General features: G+C 46.4%; 1 protein-coding gene and 1 long non-coding RNA gene across 10 annotated transcripts in view; one reads left to right on the forward strand and one right to left on the reverse strand.

Annotated features, from left to right (window-relative positions):
- Nucleotides 1-27,224, forward strand: part of LOC101796828 (calcium-activated potassium channel subunit beta-2) — a 128,894-nt gene that overhangs the window by 41,845 nt on the left and 59,825 nt on the right. The window contains exons 1-2 of one of the 8 annotated variants that reach the window (XM_027464039.3): nucleotides 818-967; nucleotides 1,242-1,431. The exons of 5 other annotated variants lie outside the window; for them this stretch is intronic. The gene's annotated coding sequence lies outside the window, so the exon portion shown is untranslated. Of the gene's footprint in view, nucleotides 1-817; nucleotides 968-987; nucleotides 1,432-27,224 lie in introns of those variants that run through there. 2 more of the 8 variants (XM_005024698.6, XM_027464037.3) reach the window with 2 other exon arrangements.
- The window catches only part of LOC110353634 (uncharacterized), a 31,820-nt gene continuing 25,177 nt past the window's right edge, over nucleotides 20,582-27,224 (reverse strand). Inside the window, exon 3 of one of the 2 annotated variants that reach the window (XR_002404401.4) lies at nucleotides 20,582-21,971. This is a non-coding gene — a long non-coding RNA (uncharacterized lncRNA). Of the gene's footprint in view, nucleotides 22,921-27,224 lie in introns of both variants that reach the window. The other variant, XR_002404400.4, reaches the window with a different exon arrangement.

Here is a 27,224-nt window from a genome sequence, read left to right on the forward strand (position 1 = left end):
TATTAAAAAACCTAACGTCCATTTGCACTTTTAGCCCCTTCATTCCTATGGTGTGAGGCAGCCACAGGTGGGTTTTGGCTGCGATCTGCCTTCCTCCTTAATCCTCCAAGTGCCATTCCTTTCCGACGTGTCTCCATGCATATTTTCACTTTAATCCAAGGGTCAGACTGGGCAGTATGGAAACGCCAAATGGGTGCTGAAGCAGCAGCCCAGGTGCTAACTGCCCCATTGCTCCCTCCTAGCCTGCCCTGGCCCCAGCCTGCCTGTGCGCCCCCCACCCCGTGTGCCATCGCTGCTGGCAGACACGTTTGCACCGGTGGCTTTTACATTTGACCACTAGGGACCACACTGGGATCAGCAACACGGAGCTGACAGCAGACGTTAGCAAGCTTTGATCTGTCTTGACCAGGGCTGGTCATGAACTGTCAGCCAAGGAGAGGAACCCTACCAGATCCCGGCAGAGCACTGGTGTTTGTGACCAGGATCAAGGGATGTGCACAGGTTCATTGAAAGCAGCACTCCCCAGCAGCATCCTCTTACAACACTTCTTCCCCACGTCACAGGCACTGCAAATACCACAATTCACTTGTGTTTCCTCAGCTCATTATTATCCTGGATGCTGCCAACTTGCAAATTTGGGTTGTGAGACCCTCCTGTGTGCAAACTGCACTTTCCCTGTAGGGAAGCACAGCCTACGTCTGTGACTATAAACACAATACCGGCCCGGTCCATACATCCCCCTCGCTCCCCTCCTGCCACGTCTGCCTCGCAGAGTTTTGTGAACTTTCAGCCCCAGCCACCGCTCTCCCCAGCTCCTGCGGCAGCCCCAGCTCGGTGGGGACGGATGCTGCCGCCTGCATTTCACCGCTCACACCGGGCACGACAGCACCTTCCAGCCCCAGGAGGGATTCTGTCCTTAGTTTCCAAACAACGTGCGAAGCCCTGTTCTGCAGAAACAGTAGCCTCAGTAAGTTTAAGGATGACTGAAGCTATTTCCCCTCCCGGGGAGGTTTAAAAGCTCCGGAGGGATGAGCGGGGTTAGAGCGATCGCTGCGTTTCCAGCAGCCATCCTATTACGGCACTGAATCACGGCAGGAATGGCACGTCCAGCCTAATAAACCCTCCCGAGAGCGTGCCTTACAAACACGGCGAAACAGCCTTAAGTGAGCTCGAGATAACTAATTTCAAGCATGGCTGTCTAGTGTGCCTGTCATTCCTATTGTCCTCCCAAACTCTTTCAGACATTTTGAGCAGGGAGCACTCGGCTATGAGTTAGCAGGGGTTGTGACACTGATGGTCCAAAAAGGCTGAAGCGCCGGGAGGGGACGATGACAGCGCTTAACAACTGGTGGCACTTTGGAGGATACCACTGGATCCCGGTTTATTAACAATTAGGCTTCGCCTCGGAGGAAGATGTGACAGCTATCGGAGGTAGGATTTGCATGCGAAACAAAGGGAGCTGTTGCTGCTGGGTGCCTTTTGTTTGCGCAGCCAGGTGGGGGGCCAGGGGGAGAAGCCGCTAGCCCTGGGGTTTATGGCAGAAAAACCTCGGGGACCAGCGGCTCAGAGCTCGTCCCTGCTGAGCGTGCATTCCCCGGGAGCAAAATGCATTAGAGGTCATGCAGGAAACACTTTACCCCTTAGCTACCGAGCCAGCCGGGCTGCTGCTGGGGTGGGAGAGGGGAGAGGAGAAGGTGCCCTGGAATAAAAGGGGAAGGGGAAAGGCGTGGAGCCTGTCAGCTGAGGGAGATGTGTTATTAGCATGTAAAACGTGCCTGGGTTGCCACTGCTGTCCTTTGGAAAAGGGGAAAATAAAGCAGGGGGGGTGGATTTTCTGGGAGAGGAATTCTTTGAGTTATAACCTATTGGGAAAGAAGAAAAAAAAAAAAACAAACACATAATGTGTCCATCCATTTTGCACTATCAAAGCTTCCTCTGCACTGTTGACATTGTTTTGCTTGACAAGAATTGTAGTTTCAGACTGAAAAAGGTAGGGTTTCCTCCTGTGCCACCGCCAGCCCCTGCCACCCTCCCTCCCTCTGAGAAACAACAGCATGGGGAGGGATGTAAACAGTGTTCAGCTGGATGCCAAAAGGGCTGGGAGCAGGGGCTGGGGATGGAGTAAACACTCAGTAGTGTTACAGGAAAGCTTCCCCTTGAAAAGGCTCGACTCTCCCCAGCCAGAAGTCCAGGAGGTGGGATGCAAAGTTGGGAGCATCACGTACTTTTTGATGCTGCGCCTGTTTGGTATGAGAAAATGTCCGAACACCAGAGTCCGGTCTGTACGGCCAAACAGGGCAGCACGGGCTGTGCATGGTCCCTGCTCAGTGCTAGGCTGCAAGTTTGCATGTTTGTGGTTGCATACGGCCCTCACCACAATAAGCAGCAAGAAATTAATAACCAAAACTCTCATGTACATGCATATGGAGCATCATTACCATTCAGGGTGTTTGATCCAACTGCGATGTTCCCTGCATTGATGAATTGTTTCTACTTGGGCATTAAAGTTTCATTTCCAAACAAGAGACAGACTTGAGAGCGAGTGGTATTTAGTGACAATGAAATGTTCTGCTGGCGGAAATACTTCTCACAGGAGTTATTAAAAATGCACTTAAAGGAGCTGAGAGTCAAGTCTTGCAGTAAGAGATACGGTACCACTTGCCCTGCTAACTACTAAAATTAAGGTTATGAAACCATTTTAAATCTATCTTAACGTGGGTGTCACTAGGCATACACTACAATACTGTTGTCAAACGCTCTCAACTTGGAGAATTCAGTTAGACTGATTGTTTTCATTACATCCTCAGCAGAAAAAGAATTCCTATGTAGCCGAGACTCACCAAGTAATTTGAATTTACTCACCCTAACAAGTGTTCTTTTAAGGAGAATTTCAGTGTATTATAACACACTGTACTTGGGTCATGCTGTAATTAGTTTAGTAACAATACATTGATGGCAATTTAACAGCAAAAGTCAAATGCCTGCAGTCACAGTAAATACAGGTTGTGCCAAAAGGAAGCAATACTGGACCAGGAACAGTAGGAATTGCTCTTAAGAAACACAACTTATAAATATTCAGCATTTGGTCCAAGCAACAACTTTTCAGTAAAGTGTATTACTTTGCATTGCAAACTAGGGGGAAAATCACTTCAACCCATGTCATCTGTGCTATGTGGTACATGACGATAACAGTGAAAACTTTCTTCCAAAGAAAATGTTTCTAGTGGTTTGCAGGATGGGTCGAGGAGATATTATGTGGAGATATTAAACCTGTGTCAGAAAGGAGCAATGCATGTGGAAATCAAGCACCTAGCTTTTCTTCTCCATCTCTTATTTAGAAGCTTGGGCAATCTTACTTTGTTTTATTTCTCATCCTTCATTCTCAGTGGGTGCCCTTACAGAGGAAAGGGGCTGACGGGGTAAGACCACAGAGTGCAGGAGGCTTCGCTCAGCCTGCGCCCTGCCAGGGGCAGGCACAGCCTGTCCGCTCCTGGGGATGTGGACAGACCCTGGCCTCTTTGCAGAAAGGGCAGGGAAGGGTGACAGCCCTGCTGGCAGTCACTGGGAGGGCAGCATTTCATGGGATGAAAATACAGACAGTGCTGCTCAGGTAATGAGGCTGAACGTGGAGTTCTAGAAAAGGGAAAACAAAAAGCAAACTTCTGTAGCATGAGCAGGTTCATGTCTCAAGCATTTTGGGCTGTGAGTAAGACATACTGCAAATCCCATCATCCAAGACTAAATGTGCTTTCAGAACTATCCCAGACAAATTTACCACTTAGAAAAACTTCTGCCAGCAGCAAACATCCATTCGACTGAGAGCCTGTCAGAAGTGACTCCAAATCTCTCAGCACTCCCCTCGCTCCCTCAATGTTCAGCAGATAATGAAGTAAGCTGCATCAGATTGATTCACTGTGCTGAGAAACAATTTCCCCCTTTTCTTCAAAAGCTGAATGAATAGCTGATGCCACGAATCTCACTTTCCCTTCTGCTTTATGAATTGTCTGCGGAGCTCGTGTAATTTTCTAATTTATTTATTTGATATTATTTGGGAATTTCTTCAGTGAATAACACTTGGCTTGCAGATCTTTTGGGAATGGCAAATGTTTGCAAATTCATGCTGTGTTGCCTAGTTCAGTCATGTGGCGTTCCCTGATTAGATGATTTGTGTAACTAACTCACACAAAGCGAATAGCAAATTCCTCCACCAAGTGTAGAGTTTCACACTGGATTGCCATTGCTGTCTGAGCAGTCAGGTTTAAAATTCCTGCCTTGCGAGCAGCCACACGAGCAACACATCAGTGCTGAAGTGCTCCCACCAGGCAGATGTGAGAGCCGGGTTAAACAGCTTTCAGATTCATATACATATTAATGGCAAACGTCTGAATTCTTGCAGCTCTGTTAGGACGTACAGTCAGCACCATCCATCGCGCACGGCATGGGCCCATCTCTCGCAGTGCTTGCCATGCCCCCCAGCCTCCCTAACTTGTGCACATCAATCCATGACGCCTGCGGAAACTGTTTGTGCAGCCAAAACAACAGGAAAAAAGACAGCATGGAAATTTCTGAATTTTCCATGGCAGCTTCTTCTGTTGCGGGTCTTGCATGTAGCAAGACATGAGCAGAGGCATCAGGGAGGACAGCAGGAGAGCACCGGCAGCGGTGCAGTGGCTGCAGGAGAAGAGCACAGAAGGAAGGAAAACCAAGGTGGCCCCCACAGGCACAAACATTACCAGACAGGGACTGACGCAGCACGAACAAATAAATATGCCCCAACAATTTTTAGCACGAATCTGGTGAATTGGGGTCATTATCCTCAAGCTTTATGGCCTCAGCAGACCCAGTCGAGGGCAGGACCTGGAGCTGTCACCGGCCTGCAGGCGCCACGCGGTTGCTCGCTGCGGGTCTCGGGGTGATGTGGTTTGGCCTTTGTCACGCCGGGGACTGACGGCATGCCAGGGAGGTACGGGGGAGCTGTGGAATAGCAGGCAGAAAAGAAACTATCCAACATCTGGTGTGTGGCTTAGAAGCAGCGAAGTGCAGTTGGGTGAAGAATTTCTGTCAAGTGTTTTTCCTCAGACAGAAAAAAAAATCAGCTGTCAAAACACCAAGCTCTTTTGACTCAGAAACAAATGAAGAGGAGAAGGTTATAAAACAGGAATATATTTCCCTTTTGAATTATTTTTGCACTGTAGTTATGTCAAATAGGAAACCTCAGGTATCCTACAGAGTAATTGTATCATCCAACCACTTCCCACTTCACATAGAATAAATCAGGTGTGTGCTGAATCAACAGGGTTGTTGTGACCGCATGGAGCCGACCAGCAGCATTACACCCCCAACAGGTGGCCCTTTTTGCCCTTTCAATGATTTTAAACCCCAATGTTCCTTGATATCCTTATTTATTCTAAAATTAGAAGTGGGTCTGAACCTCACACAGCAAGCGAGTCACACACCGAGAGTCACTCTGGGTAATACCCATGCGTTCGTATTCCACCAGGGCACATGTAATGCCAGATTAATGCTGCCTGGGGACAGCAAGGGAACTAGAAGAATTAGAGGAACCAAAATCAAAGCAAACATGGAGGATCTTTGCTAGGACAAAAATTGATTCAATGTAGCCTGGGATGAAATCCCATCTTAAGACTCCCCCTGGATACTGCTAAGTCTGCTGTTAGTCTCTTTCTTCTAATGCTACTTTTGCTTTCTTAATACAAAGCTGTCCTATTGCCCATGGTGAACCCCCATCTCTGCTTGCTCCAGGTGGAACAATTTTGTATGGACCACTTTTAAAGCAGTAATTCATTTTTGAAGAGACAACACAGAGAAAGCCAGATCCTGGCTTTTTCTGCCCATGTTGCTGTCTGTCCCCTTGGTCTGTGCTTTGCTGCCTCAGATGCTTGGTGGGGAGCAGAGAGCGTCGGAGGGGAGAGCTCCCACTGGCAAGCTCTGCAGGGACACCCAACAACATCTTGGAGCTGCAGCATCCTCTAAGATCCTTGAAAGACTGGAGGCAGCAAGGTGGTTGTTAGTGACCATGGGGGTCCCTGCAGTTTACTTATCAGCCACTTCTACAGCTCTGCAGGAGTGACCTGGCAGCTCTGAGGCCCTCAACAGTCTTTCAAAAACTACTCCAGTAAATGCACGAGCTATTTAGGTAACCCTCTGTGTTGCATAACTGGCCCAAACCTCACCAAGCCTGCACCAGCCTGTCCTGCCTGCTGAACCTTGGCATCGGGCTGCACCTCAGCTCCCATCACAGGGAGCTGGCAGATCCCAAAGCAGTGGGGCAGGTGTCCTTAGGGGAGAGGGGAAAAGGGGAAGGCAGCTGTGGATGCTAAGAGACTCCAAAGCACCAACAGGGCTATGGCTGGGTCCCCAGACAGTGGACATGATGGGCATGGAGCAGCCAGGACCCGCTCCTGTCGCGTTAAAGGGGTGTAGCTGATTAACCGTTACGGGCCCGGTTGGATTCAGAGTACTGAACCAGTCGGACATTCACCAAAACTGGGGGTCCGTTCAGACATTCACCAAAAACGTAATAACCACCTGGGGGTCCGCTCAGACATTCACCAAAAACGTAATAACCACCTGGGGGTCCGTTCAGACATTCACCAACAATGCATTAACCGTTTGGGGGTCTGGTTAGATTCAGAACACTGAACTATCACGGATAACCACCCTCACCCTAGTTGCATTAATGAGAGCTATCACAATGCAATCAAGTATGGTTTATTACAGCAACAGATAATCAGGTTCTTTTGGATTGCCGGTGATAGTGACTATCTGCAAAAGCAAGCTAGTATGCATGAAATACACAGGTGTTACAGGTGTTACAGGTGTTCTAGGTGTGTGTTCTAGGTGTGTGTTCTAGGTGTGTGTTCTAGGTGTGTGTTCTAGGTGTGTTCTAGGTGTGTTCTAGGTGTGTGTTCTAGGTGTGTGTTCTAGGTGTGTGTTCTAGGTGTGTGTTCTAGGTGTGTTCTAGGTGTGTTCTAGGTGTGTGTTCTAGGTGTGTGTTCTAGGTGTGTGTTCTAGGTGTGTTCTAGGTGTGTGTTCTAGGTGTGTGTTCTAGGTGTGTGTTCTAGGTGTGTTCTAGGTGTGTTCTAGGTGTGTGTTCTAGGTGTGTGTTCTAGGTGTGTGTTCTAGGTGTGTGTTCTAGGTGTGTGTTCTAGGTGTGTTCTAGGTGTGTTCTAGGTGTGTTCTAGGTGTGTGTTCTAGGTGTGTGTTCTAGGTGTGTGTTCTAGGTGTGTGTTCTAGGTGTGTTCTAGGTGTTCTAGGTGTTACAGGTGCGCAGCCTAGAAATAAACGCGTTAAAAGGATCAAAGACTCTATAGAGATTTATAAGCAAATATTCAGATCTCACCCAAAGGCGTCCCAATGGGGGGGGAAGAGAGGCTCAGCCCGTCGACTGATCCCAGGAGTCAGGAGGTCCTAAGGATGTTGTATGTCCTTGGGATGGTATCTCCCCTGACGATGGTATCTTCCCTAACATCCCCTCTCTCTTGGGCCAATTTATATTATTTTCTATCTTTTAGGTGGAGCTTGAGTGGCTCTAGTCAAGCATATCTTAGTTATGATTGGTGTAAAGTTTTCCCGTTTCCGTTTAAAGTAATAGGCTCCGAGAAATTCAGGGCGCATGCTCAGTGAGGGGTGGTCGCACCTTGGAGGCGGGTAGCTTTTGGGATGGAGGTGTGTTTTGGTATTATAATGATATTTTAATGAGCAAAAAGTACACTAGGGTACAGCATTTGTCAAAACATGACAGGTCTTTGGCTTAGGGTGGCAAAAAGTGCAGCTTTGTGCACAAGAACAGTTGAGGCCCCACCTGATTACAGAACCTAGCCGTGGTGTCTCCACTCCACTCTACGCTCCGTGGTGTTCCTTAGGGCTAGCACACCAAGTTTCCCCAGCGCAATAGCATCTAAGGTTGGGAGCCTAGGGAATGCTCAGATAATGCAGTTATGCCCTACCCTGAAAGCCTCTTCAATGCTGTACCTTTTCCTTAAAAGTGTGAATGTTAGTTTTATTTTCCTAGTTACTTCAGGCATTTACACCACAGCTCCCCAGCCATCCCCAGGCACCCAGGGGTTCTGCCTGAATTCAGTGTTCCTCCCACTCTGCGTGCCGCCTCCTTGTCCTAAATCAGCCACCGCCAGAAGGGTTTTGAAAGCCAGAGGAGACAAAAGAGCATTTGTCCCATTTCCCCACTTCCCTGTCAGTGCCTCAGAGATCAGAGAGGGACCAAAGCTTCTGTTTAAGCCCGATGTGGTTCATCTGCCCAAGGTCACCGCTCCCCGGACGGCACTGCCCTTGTGTGCCCGCCGAGGCACGGTACCAAAGGAGGGACGAGATAACATTGCCTGTCTTAAAGAAGTGCTGCAGGAAACATTCAATACACTTGGCTGTACTTTACTTGCAGGCAGGCTATTTTCCACCTCAGCAGAGTGGTACTCTTTGCTGACAACCATTAGTTATTTGCAAATTTAGATGGGCCTTATAAACGTCAGGCTCCTGAGTGAATAAATAACGTTTCAGAGCACTAACTTGAAATAAGTCAAACTAGGAATGGTGAGAAGACCAGCAGTATGGTCCCTTTGGGACACACTCCTTACCACTTCTAATTAATATCTGGTACTTAAAGCATCACAGGCCAGGGTTAAATCAAAGTCAGAGGAAACAAAGGAATATAAAATCCTTCTGGAGACTCGTGTCCCTTTCCATCCACAGGAGCGGGTGTGCTCCTCAGTGCTGCTGCCAGACAGACTGACAGTGACCTCAGGAGTACACATTTTTGGGAGCACAGCCCAGGGGACCGAGCAGCCAAGCTGCCTTTGCATCACCCCTTGTTCTGCTCTCTCCCCGCTCCCACCCAGCCACCACCTCCTGCACCTTCACCTGGCCCTTGGGGAGCCCGTTCAGCTCACCAAACCTTCAGGAACCTGTGCTTTGGTTTCAGCTGGCCGAGGGATGCCAGCTGGGTCTCAACCAGCACCAGAGCTACCGAGATATTGGGAGCAATGAGCAGTGGCAGTCCTGGCACATCACGTTTTCTAGCTAAACGCCCCTAAATTCCTCTGTCCTAATGACCCAGTGAGGCTGCTGCAGAAACAGGCTTCAGATAACCAGGTCTTGATCACAGCAACGTGTTGCAGAGCCCGAGCTATAAAAGAACTGAAGGGCAAAAAAGGACACCAGTCTGTGCTCGTTGCTCTCTGATCATTGTGGCCCATCTATCTATTGAGGAGCAATTTTTAAACTTGTCTGTTGAATTCCAGAGCTGCTGTTGTGGCGATAGGGCAAGAATTGATTTGGATTGAAAAACAGTCCTTGTAGAGCAGGTGTAAGGATGTCTGTTGTGATTTGGTCAAGTTTACTGATCCAGGAAACGAGCATTTCAGACAGAGAGCCTGAGTGGAAAACATCAATGCAACTAGGCCATCGTTCAGTTCCTTCAACAAAGCTTACATACTTCAAGGCAAAGGAAGCAGTAATCCAGGAAGGGAACAAAGGAAGTTCGTTTGTAACCATAGCATTTATTAACTGCAGGATCTGGGGAAGTTGAGTCCTCTGGCTTTTGAAAACCCATGCTAATGATGCATTAGGACATAGGATAAACTTCTGACAAGTTCTCCGTCTTCGTTTACTTCCACATAAGACGTTGATCTTGCTGACACTCTGCTCTTTGAAAGCTCTTCTGCTCTCCTAATCTCTAACTGTATGAAAAGCGCATTTTTCCCTCTTGCAAAGACCATCACAGGACTTACCGTCTGGATGGGAAGTATCCCAAGAAGTCCACAGCAACATCTTTTTTGGTAGAGCTTAATTAAGATGATCCAGCAATTTGTATGCAGCTGATTTGGAAGGATATTGTCACAGGTAAACGAGTTTTGGAAAAATTGCTTTTATCTCTTCTTGCTTACTGTTTTAGTCGTATTTCAAGTGGATTAGTATAATCTTTCCTCAGCCAAACTCCACAGCCAGTCTATTCCATCATTGTTCTAATTTTACAAAAAGAAAAATACTGAAAGCAATTAATTAAAAATCTCTTCAGAGATGCATATGTGGATGCGCTTATTCACTATGAACTCACAAAATAACTCTGCATTTTAAAACAATTTATCTGGTGCATTAAGCGTGAACAGGATGTCTTTGTTAAGTGCACCATCCTTTAGATGGTTCTCTAAATGAATATGCTTGTCATGTAGAGATGTCTGCAGTAACTCAGCTCAGGCAGAGAGGATCTCCTTTCAAACAAGGTTTGGGTTGCTAAGTGGGTTTCTTTTTCATTTTTCCTGTGTGACAAAGAAGCTGATGGATTTCAAGTGAGAAGATTTTCCCTGTTGGGACCCAGGCTGTCAAAAGCCATCACAGAACTTGCGGGATTCTGTTGTAACACCACAAGTTCTCATTCAGCTCCAGAGGCATTGGGGTTGAAAGAAAACCCCAAATAATTGACAATGGGATACTCTGCCAGGTTGAGACATTGGTTTTTGCACACACATAACAGGATGGCACCCAGGTGGGGGGCAGTAGTACCACACAGAGCAAACTGCTGACATGAGAGAAGTTGGATAAGTAGATATGTGGTGTGCTCCACCTGTTCTTGGAGCAGAAAATCTTGGACAAATGGGTTTCTCTGGCCTTCGTTGTTATTGATCTCATTTATGCCATCTTCAGCCTTCATTAAAATGTGCCTGTTTGCCTGCTCACCCTGCTCTCTGTTCTGTTTGTCTATCCTTACAAAGCCTCCCGCATCATAGCCTGCTGGTCACTAGCCAGCTATCCAGATGGCACTTATGTACCACATTGATAGGTGCCTCAGAAATATCAGGGAGAAAGGAAAAAAATATATCACTGGAAGACTTCAGATGCTCTTTTTGATAAATGGCAATAGTAGAGCTAATTAGCTTGTTCGCTCCTTTGGAGAAGCTGTGGAGGCAACAACAGTTGCAGTCCTACAGGGGACCATGTGAGGATGCGCCTCTTGCTCTCTGATTTTGGCTTTCCACTCAGAAGAGCATCAGGCAGGAGGTCCACCTATCCATCCCTTCTTTGAAAGACACCGGGTTTCCATCTGGGTTTGAGGATTTCTCTCCATACCCATTATTGTCCTGCCCTAGCACCACTATATGCCAACTGCTTCTGCATAGACAACTGGTTTCTATAATAGAGATCAAACACTGCTCACCTTAATTGTGTGAGTATCCCTCTGGCAATAATAAGGCTAATTGCCTCCGTAAAGCCAGCAGGATTTGGCTCTAAATCAACCACCAAAATTATTTAAGCGTAAGTGCTCGAGTTCCTTTACAACCCCAAGGCCCACTCATTAAACATTATTTACATCACAGAAACGCCACTTTTCTCTCTTCCATTTGCCAAGGAGAGAGACAGGAAGATGAGGTTTTCAGGAATACCCATGTCAGCAAGGGGCTGAGCCCACCCCAGATGAAATGACTGGGAAGAAAGCTTGCCTTGCTGTGGTGAAATGGCTTCAGAAGTCTGCCCAAGGGACCCCCAGGGTACCTAGGGGTGCCTCGTGTCCCCACCAGCCCAGCTCTGTCCCCCAGGGATGGCACGAAGCCCTCTGGCTGGGCAGCTGCAGAGTCCCCTGCCAAGGAGGGAGCCCTGCCCGAGCCTGCCGTGGCTACGTGTTTGACTTCAAGCACGAGACACCGTAATCTGCAAACTATTCAGCTTGCTCCATAAAACTGATATACATGTATGTTCTCTTCACCTCCAGAAATTTCTAGGCCACTTTTATAAATCCTATTAAGCCAGGGGTGTGTATCCTGCTGTAAACATTTTAGTACGATAAAGAATTTCCAGAAGCTTTGTTTTAGCAGTTGGCTCTGGCAGGAGGGAGGAGGAAATCCCTCAGAGCCAGCAGTGTTGTGCTGGCTGCTCCCCAAAACTGGGTGCCAGAGCCATGTGCTGGCAGGGAAAGCGTGTGGTGACCCCTCCACCAAGGCTTCGGGACAGGACCCTTTGGAAGAGCCTTTCTGTGACCCACCTCGGGAGCAACAGCTGGCACTCATACACAGCCCTGAGCCTCTGAGGCCTCAAACTGAAAACCCAACGTACCTATGGAGCTTAAGGACCCTAAGGGCTAGGCAAGAGGCAGGCAAGGTGGTCAGGGAACCTGGTTTTGCACCCAAAATGCTCTTTGGATCTGCTGGGCTGTTTTTCTCTAAGCAGTCCCAGTTCATTGCCTCCCCTCGCGCAAAAATCTCCATGTGTCCCTAATCATTTTCACTGCCAGTCTCTGCGCTCTTTTTATATCTATTAGAGACTTTATGAAATAGGATAACCAGAAATGAAAAAAGATTCTGAGAGTAGAGCATGCAATTGATTTATGCTAATGACATTGTAATAATATTTTCAGTAGTTGATTTCTTTTTCATTCTGTACACAGCTAAAACGTTGATTACTTTTCTATTCCTCTCCCACTTATCGAACAGCCACTTACAGTTGGGCTCCACAAATTTATTCTTAGGTCTGCCTCCAAAGTGGTTAAAACATAATTAATTTAAATTCCCCCAACACACGAGAAGTTGAGCTGATTCTTTCCAATCAGTCTTACTAGAATTTGTCAATGAGCTTCACCAGCTGTCACGCTGCTCATGCATTTGTCTTTGCAAAGTTCCTCCACCAGCTTTGACATATTTAACAACTGTTAATGCTAAAAAAATCCACAAAACCCTGTAATTTCTATTGAGCCATTCCACAAGCCTTAGAAGTCTCCCAGATGTGCATGAATAAATATCATAGTCACCTGTGGCAGCATCCTCAATGATTTTTGCTTTTCCTCACACTGATAACTTTCCTCTCTTGTGCATATGTCAGGGATATAAAAAGCTAAGTGTGCCAAGAGGCATTAGGAGTTTATAAAGGCAATCAGAGAATAAACGTTATTGCTGAATCTTGCCTTCTTAATACATTCTGCCTTGGAAACCATATTAGGTGTCAAATTGCCTTACCCTAGAGGGATCAGAGTATAAAAGTGTCCTTCAATAATGGAGGCAAAAAACCCTGATGGAGAGTTTATGATGGAGTTTGATAACCCAATAGAAGGGATTATATAGCATAGTGCCAGGGACAGCCAGAGACCAGGTATAAAGGCTTTTTCTAGCCCTGTTGTCAACTAAAGATACACAAACTGGTTTGGACAAAAAGCAGCCTGATTCTTGTCTTAAAGGTGAGACAAAATCAAATACAAACGTTTCATCAGAGGTCTGACAAAGCCACTTGCTCTTCTTTTCATTATGGTATGGTTGTGTACCGCCTTATGTTGGCTGATGGGAGATAGAAAAACAGTATCACAAATTTGGGATCTGCCAAAAGCTGCAAATACCACCAACACCATCACTTTGTCTTCAAAGAACACTGCCAAAATTAAGGGCTGGATTTTCAAAGCACCTTGGCATCAAGAGTTCCTCCAGATTTCCATGGGAAATGGAAAACAAGGCAATTTATCTTTCATTTTCAGCATGCCCCCATAAAACAACTCACAGGTGTCATATCTTACAGGTTAGAGAGTTTGTAAAAGAAAAAAAAAGAAAGTAGTTCCCAAACTAATCGCATCTAATTGGTATATTTATTATTGATGCGTGTGACACGGTAGCTGCTGAAAGCCTCAGGTTGTGCCAGGTGGTGGACAAACACGCAGCCATCAAGAGCAATTACCTGCCTTCAGGGGCAGCACATGAACACGACACTGGTGTGAGACATCAGATCCTGTAGAACTTGTTGCTGCCACCCTCCTGAACATGTTGGGTGGCTTTACAGAGAGCTCCTGGGGAGGGTCCCATGCAGAAGGGACCCTGCTGAGACATGATCCCAGCAGCGCTGGAGCCCATCAGCATCTCACCACGGTGTGACCCACTGCCAGACCCCCGGCTGAGTTCAGTCCCCAAGGCAGATGGAGCCCTCCCACAGGAGGACAACCAGTGTTTGGTGTCACCCCCAATGCCCCATACTTCTCCCATCTCTGTGTCAAATCTACTGCAGTCTGGCAGCTCCGAGTGCATACTTTAAGGAGGAATTAAAACCCTGAATGTATGCACATTTGCTGTGCAAGATTTGCACCTGGATATGTTTTTTGCAGTGTCTCAGAAGGGCACAGCATGGAGCAGGACAGCACTTAGCTGGCCGTGTTTGCCATGCCACTGGCAACGTCCTGCCAGCCACTCTGTCCTCCCCAATCCCAGCAACGTGCCACATGCAAAAACACATGGGCTCTGAATGAAATACTGTATGTACAAAAGCAATAACCTCTGGCCAGCTTTCCTGGACCCTTCCTCTGTCATGCTGCTGGTCCCCAGCATCACGGGCTGCCTAGGAGCTAGCACAGAGCCCCCTTGGCCTTCCTCGGGTAAGGACAGGGCAAAGAGCCCAGCAGTGAGACACACACACACACCTTCTCCCCAGCTGCCTCGCTTTCCTGGAGGCCTCACTCGTATTTCTGAACTGTTCGGTGTGAGCAGCAGGGAGTGATGAGGGACTGGGACAGCAGCAGCTGCAAATGGGCTGCCACATCGCAGGAACCGAATGTTTATTCTGTGGCTAGCTGAGGCTGGCTGTGCAGTGGCTAATATCCTGGGGTGGGCAGGAGCACAGCAGTGCTGGTCTGGCTGGGGAAGAGCAAGGTGGAGGGGTAACTACAGACCATGCTGCTTTTTGGCTCTTTTGGTCAGAATATTTTTTTCTGGTGGGGGGAAGGCTGTATTTACAGCATCCCTGGAACCAGGCCATCATCTCTTCTCTGAAAGAGCTTGTTGCCTGCCATTGAATTGCACTGTATAAAATCATAAATCCAGAAGAACATTTTCATTCATGAGGTTTCATAGTAACTACAGAAGCACATCTGCCCTTTCCAAAGCAGTATCTGCAGCTCAAATTCTCAGATACGCATTTCCCTGGACAGTATTTTTTTTCCCCATCCCCTCTCATGTGTAATATTATGTGTGATATTTCTGGCTTTCACATGCACATAACTATGAAACATTGCTGATCCAAAGAGAGTTCCTCTCCTCTAACTCATCTTTTTCATCTCTAACTTATTTCCAGACATGAGAAAACAGTTACAAATTATATATGACAGCACCTTCCCAGCTCCAGAGATTTCAGACGTGTCTTGCTCTGTGCTATCTTTTTCACTAAATTTGGATGAATAGGACAAAACATGTGTTGCAAAGAAAGTATTTTATCATAAATTAACCCTGATTTCTTCATTCAGATTCTAGTGATATTGTGAAATTACTTCACCTTCTGCTAACTCCTGGCTGTCTTTACTTGCCAGCCTCACAATTTAAAAACCGAATAAACAGGCTATTATGCGTGAAAAGTAGCTTTTACTGCAAGAAAATGAAACATAAAAACAAAATGTGAAAACCAATAAACTTCAGAAAATGCAAAGCTGCAGCTGTCATCCTTATCACCGAGAGTGGCAACAGCATCACAGCTAAAAATCAAAATCCTCAAATTCAGTCAATGCTCCATGGTTGTATGGTACCAGGCACTTGCTGCACAAGCCCATAGCAAGAGCAGATTCCTCCCCAGCAGAGAGTTGGTGTTTGGACTGAAAAGGCAGGGGAAAGTGGTATTCTCTTATGTGAAAGCAGAGGCACAGAAAATTATGTGCATTGTCCAAAAACACAGAGGAAGCCTATACCAAAGTCAGCAGTCAGTCTCCCAGCACAAAGGATAAACCCCATTCAATATCCTTTACGCCTACAGTGGTGGAATTATGCCCCCTGGTCACCAAGCCTGGCATGAGAGCTGCCACCTCTGCCTGGGGACAGCCCTGTCCCCAAAGCCAGCCAGCAGCAGACTCCTGAGGGAGGAACCAGAAATTCCTTAATTGATAAACACAGGATGATCTATGCCAACGAAGGTCTCATCCTGACAGAGATTAAGCCCTGAAGCATGAATTTTTATGACTGCTCCAAAATCCAATTTATTAGTGCTAAGTATCATTAATCAGAGCATTCACGTAACCCACAGAAATGGCCCCTCCATCTCAGGAATTGCATTCCCACACCGAGCCGGTTGCTTACCTACTTCAGTAACACAATTTTTTGTGACAGACGTTGGGGGATAACACAAGCCCATCGGCCTGGCAGTTACTGACAACTAAGTTAGTGAAGGAGGAGAGGAGAGAGGAGCACGGTGTGCCTTTGACTAGCTCTGGTATTTACAAGTGAGGTTTCCAGCTGAAGGTAAATAGCGCTGAAATGCTGCCAGGCTCCTTGCTCTGCATTTCTGAATGGTTTCCCCTTCGCCGCTGCTGTGCCAAGTTTCAAATTTGCTTTGTGCCAAACTTCATACAAACAAATTTGCAGAAAATTCATTTCAAAGTCTGACCTAGGCTGGCATAAGTAAACACCTAAGGTGAAGTGAGCACGTCTCAGCCTTTGTGCTACGGCCGCCACGTCTGTGATCACTTAAATGGGAAGGAGAATCAATAAAGCCAGATTTGCTTTCATCCTGTCACAACTAAACCCTACGTTTTGTGTCAACAGATCCCAAACACACCTAAAATTCAAGCCCAAAAATAAAAGTTTAGCTTTGGGGTAAGGAAGGAAAACTTCCTGGTGTTCCTACAGGAACACTTTATGGTCCCTTTTGTTTGTTTGTTTTTCCAATTACACCTGCCAGAAACTCACATAATGCTCAAGATGGGATCAACAGAGTGAGGCAGCTGAAGGAGCTCTGGGAAGAGGAACCTACATGGAAATAACATTATTTTTAAATGCGTCTTTACAGAGTTTATCAAACCAGTGAGATCTAAGATAAGATTACAATGAGGCAAGGACAGAGGGAAGGCAAGCCCAGCTCCCAGTCACATTGCCCAGACCTCAGATACTGCAGCGCTTCCCAAACCTCCTCCTTTCCAACCCCAACACAAGACCAAGCTGTGTGTCATTTACACAAAAGGCAGCTGCGGCTCACTTGGAGGCAGCCCAGTTTTTCAGATTTGCCTGCATTCATGAACATTTAGCCTTTCTGCAAACAGGTAATGAGCTTGGGGCAGCTGGGGATGAGCCAGGGCTCCTGCCTTGTGCATGGCCTAAATGCAGCCTGGGTAGACCCAGATGCAGTAGCTCAGGTATCACCACCCTACACAACAAACACAAAACCCCCCAAAGTTGCCTTGTTTTTAAACAGAAAGGGCACAATCCCTTTCCTCAAAGGCAGCCACCTAACCCTGCTCCTTCAGTCCCGTCTGCACAGCACTTTAAAAACAGCAAGGCTTCCAAGCAAATACCCAAATACCCCACCTCTGAACGCACTCACTGCTGCTCCCTGTCTTAGCTCATGCTCTGGGAGATGTTATTTAAACATGCTTGCAGTGATGGTGCAGCACCAAGGTAAAATAAGTCTGTTCTGGTTTTCCCTTTAAAAAGCTTTTAAAAAAACACAACAGCTCAGAGGACCATCAAGGTGGGAGCTAGCCAAGAGAGTGTTTTCCTGCTGGCTCCTCACCCAGCTGGTGATGCTTGCTCAGCCTGGCTACACTCGGTGTATTTTCATTCCTCCTTTTAATTCTCTGGCCCCATGGCAGACACGGTGGGGAGCGCCTCCCGAGCCAGGTTGTAGACTGCAAGGACAGTCCATCAAGTCCACCCCCGGTGCTCTTTGCTTCTGCGCTAACCTGCTCTATGGGATTTTGCCATACTAATTACTCTGCAGGCCGGTGGATAACGAGTTCTGGGTAACACAAGCCCTGCACTTACTGCCAGGTGCTTGCAGCACATCGCTCCCACACAACCAGCCCCACCTGCCCATGACACTGCTCCTGCTTTGCCCTGCTCAGCCATAATTCAAACTCATGGGCACTTTTCTGCTCTGCCGTACCAGTCTGAGGTGCAGGTATGGTGCAGGTCAGTTCGGTAAAACGCTTCTCCTCTTCAGTCTCATTTCCCTCATTACATCCTTCCCCTGACTGCAGCAAGCCACAATCTTCTGTAGCACACGCCCTGCAAAGGTGAGTGGACACTGACCATGCCACTCAAGATAAGGTAAAGACTTATAATCTTGCAACAAAAAAATAAAGCAGCTAGGCAGTGCACTGACTGCATGGTGATGCACAGGATGAGCCGGGGCCCTGAGTGCTCTCCTCCCTTTTTGGGCTGACTGCGTCTCCTCACCCATGCAGAGGCAGGGGCAAATCTGGCACACTAACGGGCTGTGCTCCACCATTATTTTCCCATAAGAATAATTGCAAATATGGGATAGCTGAAAAGTGGAGAACTGACAGCATGAAAATGTCAGTTCGGAATTCAGTGGTAAAAAATGTAAATCACCACTCACTGTTAAGGACATGGCCAGTCTCAGTAAGAAGTATATTTAAAGTCAAACTATCAGGACTAGGACGTAGAAAGGTCAGTTAATCCTTTTACTTGGAGCATGCAGTTTTTCCCTAGGATGTATTTTCTCTTGTTCCATGCAAGTCTTCGTGTCATGGGGGTCCTAATCTTCAGCACAATTAGGAGTCATTGAATTTTCGTATTCACAGTTACTTTGATCTCATCTTGCTGGGGGAAATGCAGTTGCTAGCCCCAGTTCTTCACGGTATTAATTTTTCCATTGGCCTTACGGAAACTATCACTTAATTTAGCATCTGGCTCTTGGCATGATTTAAAAAACATCATCTCAGCAACGTTATTATCTTCCAGCAATATTTCACAGATATTGTGCAACTGGTTTATACTGATATCTTACTTAGCATCGGGCTGACAGGACAATTGCAAGGAAATATTGCAAGAAATATAAGACCATTTTAAAATAAATAATGAGCTTTAACATTTAATGGTGTGTTTTCTTTAGAAGGGATTCATAGCAATGTTCCTGTCCACAAAATTGCTGCTTTCCATAACAAGGTGGAGGTGGAAAATACCCCTTTATGCGTGAAATAAATCCCATCGAGTGGCTGAGCAACAGCTCCATTCTGGGCTGAAGTTTTCTATGGGCTTCTTGAATTATCTAATTTGCCAGAAGTGAGTGACTGCTTCTGGGAGTGTACGATAGCTAATAACACATTCTGGAGTCATTAAGTTTATCATGTAAATCTCTATTTGAGTGCGTTTAAAATGCATATTACTTTCTTGATAAACTATGATGGCTCCTTAGGAGCCGTTAATACGAATTAGGGTGCGTACCATACATAGTAGAAAGCCTTATGAAAAGCAGTTATTCCACATGCAGGGTAATCAGCTTTTAAATTATATTAAATACTGCAGCTGTAATGTTTCCCACCCCACTCTCAGGGAGCAGATTGCTTTTATAAAAAATATATTTTTTTTTGCTAAATTTCATTCCCTCAGATAAAAGCCCACTTTTGAGTCGTGCCACCATGAGGTGAGAAGCTGGAGACTGACAAACAGCAGGGAGGGAAGGATGAGCGCCTTTCATCTGCACCAGCTAAAAATCCCCAGATACTGTTTTGTTAAATAATTTCCATTATCTAAACAACGTGTTGGTTTGGGTCAAAAAATTCTCATGTATATGTGGAGCAGACTTTCTTGCTTATTGTTCTTACCTTTGGGTCCTTACTTTTGGTGTCTTTTCAATGTGCTCTGACTACCTTTGCCCCGCATGGTGAGCTCAGTGGGACAAATCTCTTTTCTACAGATATAGTGGCCATTGGTGTTTATTTGCCATGCTATAACACTACTGCAAACATTGTCCCCATCTGTAAAACCCTACCCTGATGGATGTTAAATGAATGGGAAGAAAGAGAGAGAAGTTGCATTGACTTCAGTCGGAGTTGGGTCAAGTCACAGCATCCCACCTAGGCCTGCTCTGAGCTTGTCCAAGGCAAAAGAAGGTGAAATGTTGGGACCTGGAAATGAGATGGTTGCTGGGAGAATGGCATAAACACTAATACAGCCATAATTACAGACAGTTTGTCTAAAGGAGATCTTTAGCTTAAAATGACAGTCAAGAAAATCTGAGTAGAAGCCCCAGGGTCTGCCCTGTGCTGCATAAAGCGACCTTGTGATCACAGACAGGGCACATGATCCTTGCGGACTAGTTCCCACAGGTCAGGGACTCCACCTGCATATTGTGGCAAATAGAGAGATTAAAAAACACCTTAATACAGGAGAGAAAAAAAATATATATATATATGCCTGGCATCAAAACAGCTCTGAGGCAGTGATAGGAGGGGACCGTGGGGAGCAGCTGCAGGCACTTAGGGAGCAGGATAGTTTTAAGCTGCTGTAGCACTTATCTCTTCCCCGCAGGGTCAGCTAAATTAACTTAACAGGGTCTATAAAACCAGGGAGAAAAACTTCTCTCTGTGTGTTCAGAAAATGCTGTTTTCTGATCATCAGTTACAATTTTTGTTAGCTTTGGTAGCATCACAATTTGGTACCAATTACACATTTGAAGATGACCTGCTGGCAAAAAGCTGTTAGCTTTCTGTTCCTTTTTTTGCTCGTTAGAAGATTGCAACAGGCAGCAAAGAGAATTTGCTTGCGTGTTATACCTTCAAGTTTCTGTCTACAAAGTTCTTTATTCCTTGGTAAAGTCTTTCTGCTGATACTTCTGGTGTTGAACACGTACTGTATACACATATATATGTTCTTGACAGTCTAAGACAGGGAGGATTCGGACAGAAATTCTGTTTTTCAGCATTTCTGCGGATGATGCCCCATCTCCATCATTAGCACGTTATGCTTGAAAGCTTATGGTTTCAGACTTCGGCAAGACCTGTTGAAAGCACCATCACTGCGATGTGTTAAAGCCTCTTTCAATGGCTCCTTTGTCCCACATGTTCCATGATGAAATTTCTAAAGGATTGTTTTCCTTCCCTGCGGCTCTTCCCTCCATTATTTCCACATAATCAACCCACTTGCTTTAAGAGCAAACTTTTACCTTGTCGCACCCTTTGCGCTGAAGGAGTTTGTTTTCACTATGGCAACTGTGCATCAAAGGTAGGATCCTTTCACACTCGTGTTTCTCTCTTTCCTTTGAGCACGGACTGACGTGTACGTGGCAGCAAGCCTTGTGAAATCCAGTTTCTACAGATGTCGGTCTGAGCCATTGCTGTGTTTCCGAGGAGCACTGGTCAGAGCAGGCAGATGCAGTGTCAGATTAGCTCTGCTCGTCTTGCAGGTGCGGGGCAGACAGCTTTGGATGTGCTCCAGGCACCAGGGCCCCAAGCAGAACAGCTGTCAGAATAATGTTGCACTTCTGTTGCGTGAGGCGCAATGTGAAGTACCGGGTTCCTCATTGCTCCTTGCACAGCCAGGAGCAGCGTTAGGAAGGGCTATAGGACAAGCGGGAGGTATAGAGAAGGTGATAATTTATACGATAACATCACATGATAATGTATGGGGTATTCGTTCCCATAAATGCTGAGACACTCTCAGAGTTTATCACTTTCTGCTGTTTTAGTCTCTACACAATTACACGCTAAGGCCTTCGGTAGCCAGGACATGTTGACATTTCTTTTCTCAAACTGAGCAAGCATTTGAGCTGTTTTCTATTAACCCAGGCCTAGGAGGTGGCTTTGGCATGGGATGCTCCTGTTGCTGCCATATCCAATGCCTCCAGCCTTTGGCTTTGTGCCCGGGCCTGACGCTACGCAGACAGCAGGGCTGCGCGAGACAGACAGTTGTAGGCCGCAGCCCGGGGTGCTGCAAAATTAACACCTCGGTGCTGGGGAGCGTGTGAAAGCTAAAAATACTCGCTGAGTGCCTGCAGCCAAGTGTGGAGCTCAGGTTGGCCAGGCTGTTTCTGCCGTTCTTCAGCCCAGCTCCTTCCAGCAGCCGCGGCAGCGCTGGGCGCTCACTGACATAGGCTGTTGGGGTCCTCTTAGAGCATGGCACCAAAGCTGCTGGCAAGTTCAAGAGCACTGACGGTCACTTTTCCAGCATTTTCTTGCCTTGCTTGCTAGACATCTCCAGACAGATCAGCAAGAGGCCATGAAAACACACAAGTCCTGCTTTCACTCCAGTCCTTTCCTTCAGTCCAGGAGCAGCAAGAGCAGTGGGAGTACCAGAGAGAGCAACAGAGGGAAAATTACGCTGAAAAACATCTGAGATGCTAACCATTTAATGTATGCAATCCTGCTAGAGACTCTCACAACTGTGTGCAATGGGCTGTGCTCTCCCAAGAGCATTTTCTTTAAAGTGTTTACAACACGGGTGTGTAACTACTGAGGAGCACAGACAGGTACTGCCGGCTGCATTGCACTGGGGCTGCTCAACAACAGCAACGAGGCACCAAGAGAGGTATAAACTCAAGGTACCAACCTGTGCAGACAACTGGCAGAAGTTAAGCTCCGTGCAGAGAAAAGTGTGCTCAAAAAACATGTTGGGGAAGCTTTGTTTCCTTCCTCTACAGCACTACTGTGCCTTTCATTTAAAATAATTGAGAGCTGGAGTTAAAATTACAAGCAGAAAGGACGTAGGAAAAGTTGATAATAGCTATGGGTTCAATCTATAGGGATTGATTGAGCCAGAGATTGAGCTGTCTTCCATTAAACAGCTGACGACAATGCCAAGTGCTTGATTTACCCTTCCAGTGCTGGGATTTTTCACCCAAGCTTCCTCCCAGCCCTCTCCAGGACTGTCAGAAAATCTGTCCGTAACACTAAAGACTTAATTTCCTTGATTACTGGAGCAATCCAACATGCTAATCAACCAGATGCAGAAATCTCTTGAACAGACAGTCATGGTGACCAGAGACTCCCAGGGGGATTTTTTGATGAGTCCATGAAGCCAAAGAGGATTTTCTCAGAGCTCCCAGAAACATCCTCAACACACTAAAAACATTCTCCTGTCGGTCCCATGGGACCTGCTCATCACACCAATACCCAGCAGCCTGCATCGATTTTCCTGTGCAGGGGAGCTTTATTTCCAGAGGCGCACACTCCAGTTCAGGGGCTGGAGCTGTCTCTGAAAAGACACTCTTTTGGGAGGACAAAACGGTGTCACTAGATATTTCACACAGCTCTCCTCCACCTGCAATCCTGTCCTCCCATTCCTGGAAAAATTCTAGCCTCGTCAGTCCACTTGAGAAATTTCAACCTCTCTCTGACCCATTACTAATCAATTAACTAATTAAGAGCTTTTCCCCTCCAGCCAAACATAAAATGTTCAGCAGTTATTAGTTATTTTGAACCAAACCCCAAAACAAATTTCACACAGCCTGTTAAAATTTCCCTGAGGCTTCAAAGGACCTTGTTTAAAGCTGTTGCTCATCAGAGCTGTATTTAACCAGCTCCAAAGCAAGGTGTCCTCCAGCAGCACCTGCACAAGGAGCCCCAAGTGATGGCATCTGGCTTGACCTACAGCCACACATGCTGCAGGGCATTGGCAAGAGGACCACAGCTCCCTCCTGGGCTGTAGCTCAGACCTCTACCACACGCTAAAAATACATTTAAAACCCCATATACGCCCTGATACCGAGGGGTGGGATGAACTGCAGTGTTAGGGAGGAAGGCAGGCTGAGGTCACTGTGCTTTGGCCAGGTACATGCTTCTCCTGCCATGGAAATAAGTCGGGATGGCATCTGCAGGTTCATGGCAGGCCTGTCTTTTATAGCAATCAGTGCAGGCAAATGGTGGAAGTCAGATTGCAGAGGAACAAGAAATGAGTAAAAGCATACAAAGAACTGAGACTAAGTATCTCTTCAAAACGACCATCATTGAACTTAGCTCTGTAGCACCAGTCTTGATTGCAGACAAAATGTGACCGTATCCTGGTGCACAAAGCAGTCAGCTAGGAAGGGGAAATCATGTCAGCTCAGGGTTATTTATATTTTTAACATTTCTGTGTTTATTTCTGTGTTTAAAATAAAATGCAAGGAAGAATACTACCAGTGCACTGAACTACAGAGGTAACTGGAGAAGTTTCAGACCTGGTTGAAACTGCAGAGAGAGGAGGACACATTTCATGAGGGGGAGCAGTCAGGCAGTTTAAGCCCTTTTACCCATGTTGTAAATCTTTCTCCTAGCAATTTTGGGACAAATCAGCAACAGATTGGGATCCTCAGATGTTGCTTAAGGAGCCTATATGCCATCTGATGAATTTTAGGTTAGTTTTTAGATTCACATCAGGAAAAAAAAAAGCTATTGGCCACATTAAATATTTTCCATCCCAATTATTTTAGCAGTCTGACCACCAACCAAGGAAAGTCAGGCTAATAAAGCAGCTACCCTGCTACCACAGGAGAGGGTTCACACAGACACATTGGTGCAGCTGACTATGTTGTAGCAAGTAGTTAGCAATAATGAATAATTAATGAATAAAATAAAGTATGTGTGTCTCAATGCCCCAAGGTCTTTGGGCACCTTCACAGAAAATAATTAAAACAATAGATTACAAATAAAACGACAAGTCCCCAGGCAAGTGGATGTACATAAAACCACTGAAATGCAGAAACAAAGAGGACGTGAATGTGATGCAGAAGCGAAGAAGTTCTTGTGCTCTGCAGACCCCACAGCTCCTGATCTTGCACCACACCCCAGCCCTGGGGTATGAGGAAGCCAAAAAGCAAAGGTGAATATCAGTCCTATGAAGTGATATTCATCCTAGTTTGCTACAGAAATGCCCAAATCCATGAGAGCAACCAGCATGAGACACAAGTAGCTCCTGGCCTTGTCTACAGGTGATGCCCTTTCCAGCCAATCCTCCAGACAGCCAAATGCCTTCGAGGTCAAAAAGCAATTCCTAAGAATTTCCAGCTTCAGGTTTCTTAAGTAAAACTGCCCATATATTACAGCTGCTAATAGCTGGAATTCCCTGGCCAGACACCACCATTAGCAGACTGCAGCCAGGCAGCAGTCTGTATGAATGAATATCTTTGATCATTGGGACAGTCAGAGCCTTCCCCAAGCACAGCCTGAACGGGGAATCCAAGTGATCAGCCACCTTGTCCTGCTCTGCACAAACACACACAAACTGTTTTCTGGCTCCTTTCACACCTACCTGAGTGACACAACTTCCTCAGCAAAACGCAACAGGCAGGATGTGTTTTTCTAAGTGACCTGGTGAAGTTGCATGGAAAGTTTTCCAGCTACCACTTGAGATGCTGCAGGAATTACGTTTAACTAAAATAATCCACCAAACTGAATGGTGATGAGCAAAAAGCAGGATGACTCCGGGGTTGTTTCATCTCGGGGAGCACAATGGGAAAGTGGCTGTTTGCAATCTGGAACAACTCCATCCTTTCCACACAGGTGCTTAAAAATATCTTTTCCCAGAACTTAATTTCTCTTGATGGTGCAACCATAGAAGTCCCCAGAGGCTAATACCAAATATCCAATTCTTCCAGTTGCTTATGAGCACTGTGAAGCCAACATTTCCCCACTGCAGCAGAGCAGCTTGGGTGTCACACAGCTCCATGCACCCAACCTGCAGTGTTACAAGCACTGAAGGACTGGGGCAGGGGAGACCTGATCAAAAGGGGCAGTGGCCACACATCCCCTTGTCCTGCTGGCACATTTCTGCTGCCTCCTTGGCTTGGCATTGGTTTGACCTCTTACTTTATCCAAGGTTATAAAGGTTTAAGAAGCTTTAGTTTTTTAAAACTGTCAAAAAAAAAAAATCAACATGGGGAAAAAAAAAAAAGACAGTGAATCATTTTCTGCCAACTTACAGAGGTGGCCACTCTCCAGAAATTCAGCCACGCACTACACACTGCTTAAGGAAGCCCTGGGAGAGCAGGACAGATGGATTGGTGGGCCACAGGGGAGCACAGCAAGCAGAGTCAGCACAGCTGTGTCCTCATTCCTGACCCTCTCAGGAGGGCTTTGCCATGACCAGGACTCTGGATGTTTTAGCAGCAAGAGCTCTAACGTGCAGTTTGCCACCTCACCCTCTGTATGGGTCAGGGACACCAGCACCGAACGAGTGGCTGCAGCAGATGCCTCTGCCTGCCTTTGCCACTTCGGTGTCTCGCCTCAGCAGCCTACATACATGGAGAGCTGACTGAAACCTCCAGCATCGTCCTGCTGGTAGACTGAGCACATTCATGTGGACTTTCCACACTCCTTGAGGGAGCAGGAGCACTGTAACGCTGATGTAACTTAAAGGCTGGCACCACCAAGAAGCACTGCACGTCTCTGAAATAAACATGAGCTCCTTCAGTAACAATCAGAGCGGGGTGTTTCATAGCCACATGCAGCAGGCTATGAGAGTAAAAACATACATCCAGACCCCACCTCTCAGGGCTATCAGTGCCTTCTGTATCAAAGCAAGAGTTTACATCACTTCAGTACTATTTCTTCACCCATTAAAATCCTGTGTCAGCATCTGGTTCCAGCCACGCCAGCAAGGTGAGAAAGAAGCTGATACAAGGGGGAAGGAAGGAGGAGAAGCACACCTAGCAACCTGCTTAACACATTGATAATGCCCACCATGTGTTTGAGATAGAAGAGGCAAAGGCTGCAGGTATATCCTCCAGAAGTCATATTGGGAAAAAAAAAAAAAAGAAAAAAAAAAAGTAAAGAACAAAAGAAAAAAAGTGACTTACTCCTTGCAAATCTGGAGCTTAGGAAGCAACAGATCTAAACTGGAAGCCCAGTTTAGCCCCTAAGGCATTGCTCTATTTTCTATCCATGGCACAGAGCTTCATTAGCGTTGGCACAGGGCTGTTCTCTGTACCTCCTAATTTCCCATTAATAGGTCAAACAGAAGCAAAATTTAACAAATCTGTTCAAACATTTGAACAGATGAAAGAAAATCACAAGTGATCCATCAGGGCCTGAATCAGTTCTGTCCAGGAGGTGTTTGAGCTGGCACCTGTGCATCTGCATCCTGCTGTCACACACGTTGTACCTTCACTCGTACACTGCAGTTTGGCAGTCCTACAACTCCACTCCTTCTGATCAAAAGCAGCCATCTCCCTCTGACTTTAGCTCACTGCTACACCTGAAAACTAACCCCATATACCCCAAAAAAACAGTTCAGTTTGCATCACGTGGTAATATTGGGTGAAGAAAATGGTAAAATCTGTGCACCTGGGAGTAGAGGATGGGACAGCTTCAGCAAGTTCCCACAGTTAGTTCAGCTTCAGTCAGTCGTGAAATTTCACCTTGATTTTCACTGCTTACCTCATTCCCTTCCCCATTACATTTGTAATTGCCTCAGAGAAGCTCATCACTAGGTTTCTCCATCGTTTCCAAACTTATCCCCAGGGCTCCACGCAGTGATGAGGAACGGGTGCACATCCTCGTGCATTAACACAACATTTGTCAACAGCAACACTTC

The sequence above is a fragment of the Anas platyrhynchos genome, chromosome 9 (assembly GCF_047663525.1).
Source record: "Anas platyrhynchos isolate ZD024472 breed Pekin duck chromosome 9, IASCAAS_PekinDuck_T2T, whole genome shotgun sequence".
In the NCBI taxonomy this organism is placed as follows: domain Eukaryota; kingdom Metazoa; phylum Chordata; class Aves; order Anseriformes; family Anatidae; genus Anas; species Anas platyrhynchos.